This window comes from Dama dama, chromosome 13 (assembly GCF_033118175.1).
Source record: "Dama dama isolate Ldn47 chromosome 13, ASM3311817v1, whole genome shotgun sequence".
NCBI lineage: Eukaryota > Metazoa > Chordata > Mammalia > Artiodactyla > Cervidae > Dama > Dama dama.
The window spans coordinates 17,771,244-17,777,630 of record NC_083693.1 but is presented as its reverse complement, the minus strand read 5'-3'; the positions used below and the strand labels follow the sequence as shown (position 1 = coordinate 17,777,630).

At 41.9% G+C, this 6,387-nt stretch overlaps 1 pseudogene; it reads left to right on the top strand.

The window, feature by feature from the left end:
* Positions 1 to 4,524: 4,524 nt before the first annotated feature.
* On the top strand, positions 4,525 to 4,625 carry LOC133068558 (U6 spliceosomal RNA; annotated as a pseudogene).
* Positions 4,626 to 6,387: the final 1,762 nt, after the last annotated feature.

Here is a 6,387-nt window from a genome sequence, read left to right as displayed (position 1 = left end):
GAAATGGCAACCCACTTCAGTATTCTTGCCTGAGAAGTCATGTGGACAGAGGAGCCTGGTAGGCCACAGTTCATAGCGTCACAGAGTCAGACATGACTGAAACAACTTGGCACACATCAGTATCTCTGTTATGAGAACATGAAAACGACGCTTCAGACACCTCTTCCTTTTTTCTAGGACCTTTGTGTTAGAATTGCCTCACTCCTGCAGACTGCTCAGATAGCTTCTTAGTGTTCTCACAACCTCCACTCTTGCTTCTTTCCAATTGGTTCTTTATCCTGCAGGGCAAGTATGTTCAAGTCCCCTCCTTGATTAGAAGCCACTGAATCATCTCCTCGTCTCCAGGTCAAGACCACCCCACTCCCTGATTTGCCCATAGCTTCCATTCTGCTCATGTCCTGCCCCCAGTAACTTATGTTCCTCAAAACCCAAGATGCAATTCTATGCCTCAGAACCTTTGCATGCACCATTTCCTCTTCCTAAAGCAGCCCTGCTCTCTTACACCTCTCCCCAGGGCTCTGCTCTGCTCTCCCACAGCTCCTGTATTTCTCTCAGGACATTTTCTCTGCTGTAACGTGGGCTTAGGCGTCTGCCTCCCTGAAATCTACTCTGAGCTTTCTGTGGGAGAAAAAAGAAAATGGCTTTTTCTGCTCCAAAGCCCATAACCGACAACCGTGGGCATGTGACTGACGTAAAATGGGCCAAGGGCGATGTAGAAGCACCTTGAAATGTTTACAGAACTCCAAGTGGGTATCGTTAAGGATTATTAATGCAGTATGGGAAACTGCCCGGAGGAAACACCTGGAGAAGTTTGGGACCTGTGACTTTACTGCCATGCATTGCCTTGCGTGCTTCCAGCCAACGTTACATTACATGTGAAGACTAATCTCCTTGTTCATTTTATGACTGCTGCTTCACCAAATTATCCCCAGGATGCTGTCTGAACACCAGAAAAGTGGTTCTTCAGCTTATTTGGGGAAGCCAAATAGAGACCCATTTTCATTTCGCAGTAGGAATAAATACCCTACCTACCGCGCTTTGCTTCCAGCTGGAAATGGACCAGGTGGCTGTGTATCTCTCATGTTTGAAAGAGAGGAAGTTGCTGGCTTTGTTGCTTATGCCTTTAGGTCAGCTGGGCCAGGAAGTCAAAGTGCCAGGGCAAATGTATATGACACACGGAGTCCGTATCTAGAAAGAGGGAGCAGCAAGAGACAGATGCTGACACCATATGAGCAATCCACAGCACAGAGCTCTGAATAGTACCTCGCAATTTGGTTTTCTTCCAACAGAGCAGCACATTAAGTTAGGCTATTAACCCAGATGAAAGGTTTCAGATTTATCTCATTGGCAGATGGAAATTAAGTTGCAGAAACTCAATCAGCACAGACTAGAGAATAGTTAATTTCATTTATTTTTAATTACCTGAGTAATCCATGAATATATTGTCACTATAAAAATGGAAACAATACAGATAAAGTTGAAGTCCCTCTTGACCACTCACCACTCTCCTCAATTGCCCTCTCCGGGATTACTACTGCTATCAATTTAAGTGTCATCAGACATACACCTGTGTGTTCACACGAGCTCACACACATACACACACAGGAGCACACTCATGCACACACAGAAATGTTTTTAAAAAGTTATTTAATCTTAGCTTTGCCTGAGGCCCCAAGATGCTCTAATCCAATGTGAGATATAAGATCTATGTGGAGGACATCAGTGGTTATCATCCATGGACCATGTGTAGGGCACAGAAGGATTTTGAAAAGAATATTAGGTGGTAAGTGATGGTTTTTGGCAAAAGTTGTTGGACCTCACATCCATGGAGAGAGAGAGAATTGACAAGTCTTTGTTCACTCAAACCAAGGAAAGGGTTTCAGTGGGACCACTGAGAGTTTATGTTTCCCTGATATGATTGTATCATGGAGCCATTTGCTTTTGCAGTTACGTTCTTATAAAATCCTTTTCACACTCTCAAGGTTAGAAATATATTCTACTGTTCTCCTAATGCTTTCGTGAAGTTTTAGTTGTTTAGGAATTTGATTTGTCTAGAATTTTGTTTTCAGGGCATGAGAGAGTGAACTAACTTTACTTTTTCTCTATTTTGATTAATTTGATTTGGATACCAAATTATTTCAACACCATTCATTACATGCTGGCTTGGAAGTTCACTTTCAGCGTACATTAAAGTCGCAGTTATTCACCGATTGCTTTCTGAATTGTATTCTGTGGCACTGGTCTACTTGTCCACTCTTTCTGAGCATATTTCTTAGAATCCAATAGTGCTTCCCTTCCGTGAAGCTGAGAGCCTGACTCAAAGAAGGGTACCCACAGGTCACTGTAGTGAGGCCCTGTAGTGAGGCAGGGGTGAGCTCAGAGTCAGGACGGGGAGCAGCAGGTGTCTGACTCAGCCCCCATCACTAGGGCAGGCCCTTTTGAGTCCGCTTTTCCTGACCCCTCTGCTCAGAATTCTCAGCATCTCTGGAAAGCTTTTCGCCTCTGCTCCAGAGACACTTTGTCTAACCATTGACACTTCCTACTTCTTCTTCGGCATCCCAAGGGAATGCCTGATGGAGCTTCTGTGAAGTAATGCACTGCACACACACTCAGTCCCCTGGCTTCAACCCTGAGTGCCACCTGGTCGCCCCTTCCGAGAATGCTTCCTTACTCATGGAATACCTTCTAGAGGGCTCAGTGACTTTCTGTCTTCTCTCACGTCTTTTTCCAGCCTTGTCTTCCTTGAATCAGGCATGAGGTGATGAGATGCCAGTGCAAGACTCTTGGAGGAATGGACACAGAGAGACACTTACTTCTGTGATCCTTGCCCACTGTCCGGCAGACAGCAGCTGGTGGATCTGCACCCTTCACCATCCAGATGGGCCTGGAACTCTCAGATGTGCATAGCTTCAGCTCTCATAGCTGAGCCATCTGCTTGCTGCCCCAGAGTTTACAGGACGAAACCACGGCTTTACTCATCTCTGGGGTGATGTTGTGTTCTTTACAAGGCTTTCATGAGAATTAATGAGAGCTTATTGTAAGGAGTCAATAGATGCCTCTTATCTCTCCTTCCCCACTTCTCCACCCAGCACCAGCTATTCTCTGAAACTTTGTCCACTATGTCACTGTGCTAATCCGCAGTGATCTCTCCATATGGACTTCTTTCAGCGTCTGGCCTTTTATTATTTTCCTTAGGGAAAGACTTCATTTTTCAGACAATAATTTAAGTCATAGTATCACAGACTCTGACTTAGCTATACTGATCATCTCAGAAATGTCTATGGAAACTGAATTAGGCACACTCCAGAGGGCTGGCCCTACATGTATTTCACAGCTTCAATTAATTATAACCAGCAAAGTGAATGGGATTTATAAACTGTCTTATAACATACCAATGGCAATGTGATCAGAGGGGAACCTGGACATGCCGTTATAAAACTAACATGTCAGAAAATGCACAATTAAACAGCGCCTTTGCTATTATAAAGAAACACACAGAAGCATGACTTGGTGACATTTTCACACTTGGTAAAATTAACTTTCAGTCAAAAGAACAGTAGCATTGGTAGCTTTATTTTCTTAAAAAATTGTAATTTCAAGTTGGATATGCAATGTTGGCGATTAAGTGGGAGGCTACTTAAGTAAAGTCATGCAGACAATAGGACATTATGTAGGAAAGAAAATGAAAAGAGGAATAATTGTGTCAGAAACCAGGTAAACTGGTGTGTTAGAGTTCTCCGCATTGATTCCAGAGAACTCATAGGAGAGATAGATAGGAAAATAGATGATAGACAAATAGAGATACAAATGTAAAGAGAGTTATCACATAGAAATAGCTCGTGCATTTATGGAGACTGACAAGTCCCAAGACCTACGGAATGATTCAACAGGATGGAGACTCACGAGAGTAGATGGAGCATTTCTGATGGCAAGCAAAGGTCAAGGTCCCAGCTTGAATGCAGTCAGGCAGAAGAAATAGTTTCCTACTCAGGACAGTCAGCCCTTTCGTTCTATTCAGACCTTCAACTGATTGATCAAGGCCTACCCCCATCAGGGAGGGAAGGGTGCTCTATATAATGTACTGATTTTAAATATTCATTTCATGAAAAACACTCTCACAGAAATACCTGTTTAATGTTTAACCAAATATCTGAGCACCCCTGGCTCAGTCAAGTTGACACAAAATTAACCATCATACCTGTCCAATATATGTTAACAGTTTCTGCACTGGGATTTCTGTATCCACACCGGTGTGTGTGTCTATATATGTGTGTATAGTGTTTAAGAAATGTATTCTTCTGACTTGTTTTTAAAGCTCCCCTCTTGAATTCTTGAAATTGCACCATAGATTATTTTTGCAGTTGAGGTCAAATTCAGATAACATAAAATTAACTATTTTAAAGTATACAATTCAGTGGCATTTAGGACACTCCCAATGTCCTACAACAATGACCTCTATCTAGTTTCAAAACATATTTGTGACTCCAAAGGGAAACCCTATGTGCATTAAGTAGTCATACCCATGTTCACTTTGGCAGCACATATACTAAAATTGGAATGATACAGAGAAGATTGTGCGCCTGCACATAGATGACGTGCAAACTCCTGAAACATTCCATATTTTTATTGCCATACTAAGTGAAGTAAGTCAGAAAGAGAAAGACAAATACCATATGATACCACTTATATGTGGAATCTATTAGTAAAATGTGACACAGAGGAGCCTATCTATGAAACAGATACAGACTCACAGACACAGAGATCGGACTTGTAGCTGCCAAGGGGGTGGGGGTTGGCTGAGGGATGAAGTGAGAGGTTGGGGTTAGCAGATGTAAACTATTACATACAGATTGTATAAGCAACAAGGCCTACTGTATAGCAGAGGGAACTCTGTTCAATATCCCAAGATAAACCATAATGGAAAAGAATATAAAAATTTATGTATGTGTAAAGCACAACAAATCTCTGACATTCATAGACTTTAAAAAAGTAGGCATTCCCCATCCTCCGTCTACCTAGCTCCTGGTGGTCATTAATACACTTTCTGTGGCTGTAGATTTGTCTGTTCTGGATACTTCATATAAATGGAATCATATAATATGTGGCCCCTTATGTCTAACATCTTTCTCTTATCATAATGTTTCCAGGCTCATTCTTTGTAGCATGCGTGTATCAGTACATCATTCCATTTTATGACTCAATATCCCTTTCTATGTATACACCACATTTTGTTTATCTGTTCATCCTCTGATGGGCATTTGGCTGATGGGCCTTCTGATTATTGTGAATAATGCTTCTATAAGTAACAGTAGCGTTAGTGTGCACAGTATCTTTTCAAGGGTGTACAAATAACAGTTTAGAAATCCTACTTTCAGTTCTTCTTGGAATTTCCAAAGACTGAATTGCTGGGTCATATGGTAATTCTACATTTAACTTTGAAAAATTGTTTTCCCCATCATAAGAAATCAGGATGATATTTAACACACACACACACACACACACACACACACACAGAGGTTGCAATCTGCCATTCTAAATGCTTGTGATGATGACAAGTCCATCTGATATTGTAAGTACGGCAGTGGCCTCATTTAAAGGTAAAATGTGATAAAGCTACTCTATTCCACTGATCCTTTTCTTTTTTCTCCCCATCATTTGTGATACCAAACTCAAACTTTCAGTGGTAGAGGCCATGTAATGACTTTTCCTGTTGCCTCAAGTTCAGCCAACAATGAACTCGAATGCCCTTTATTGCTTCATAAGATTCTGGGATAGGAGACTTATATAGGCCTCAGGATCATTATGAATGGTCACCTTCCAGTTCTGCAGAAACTCAGCAACTCGCCCAGAGAAAGAAATAACTGAGGTTTCTGGGGTCAATCTTGTATAGGAGACTTACATAGCCCTCAGGGCCATTATGAATGGTCACCTTTTAGCTCTGCAGAATCTCAGCAGCTCACCCAGAGAAAGAAATGACAGAGGTTTCTGGGGTTAAGGGTTCTAGCTTGACTTGTGTTCTCAGCTGCAGAGCTGAGTTCCTGTCCTGGGTACCCTCCAGGGCTGGGGTCAGGCAGAGGCAGCCATGAAGGAAGCAGAGAGGAATGGACTGGGGAGTCCCTGAGAACACTTAAAGCCTTCACAATCAGGACTCTAACTTTGCTAAACCAGAAAAGATTCCCTTTCCAATAAACATTGTTTCAGTTAAGATATTTAAGGGATTGTCTTTCAACAAAACTATTAGAGACGAAATAGAAATCACACAGTCTTGAGAGAAGAGAATTGGTCACATATAAAATTTTGGTCTTCATTCTTAAGAAGCTGGACCACAGGTGAAGGCTTAAAATTTTGGCTTCAGACTGATTCATAAGCCAGCATAGTAGAGCAACT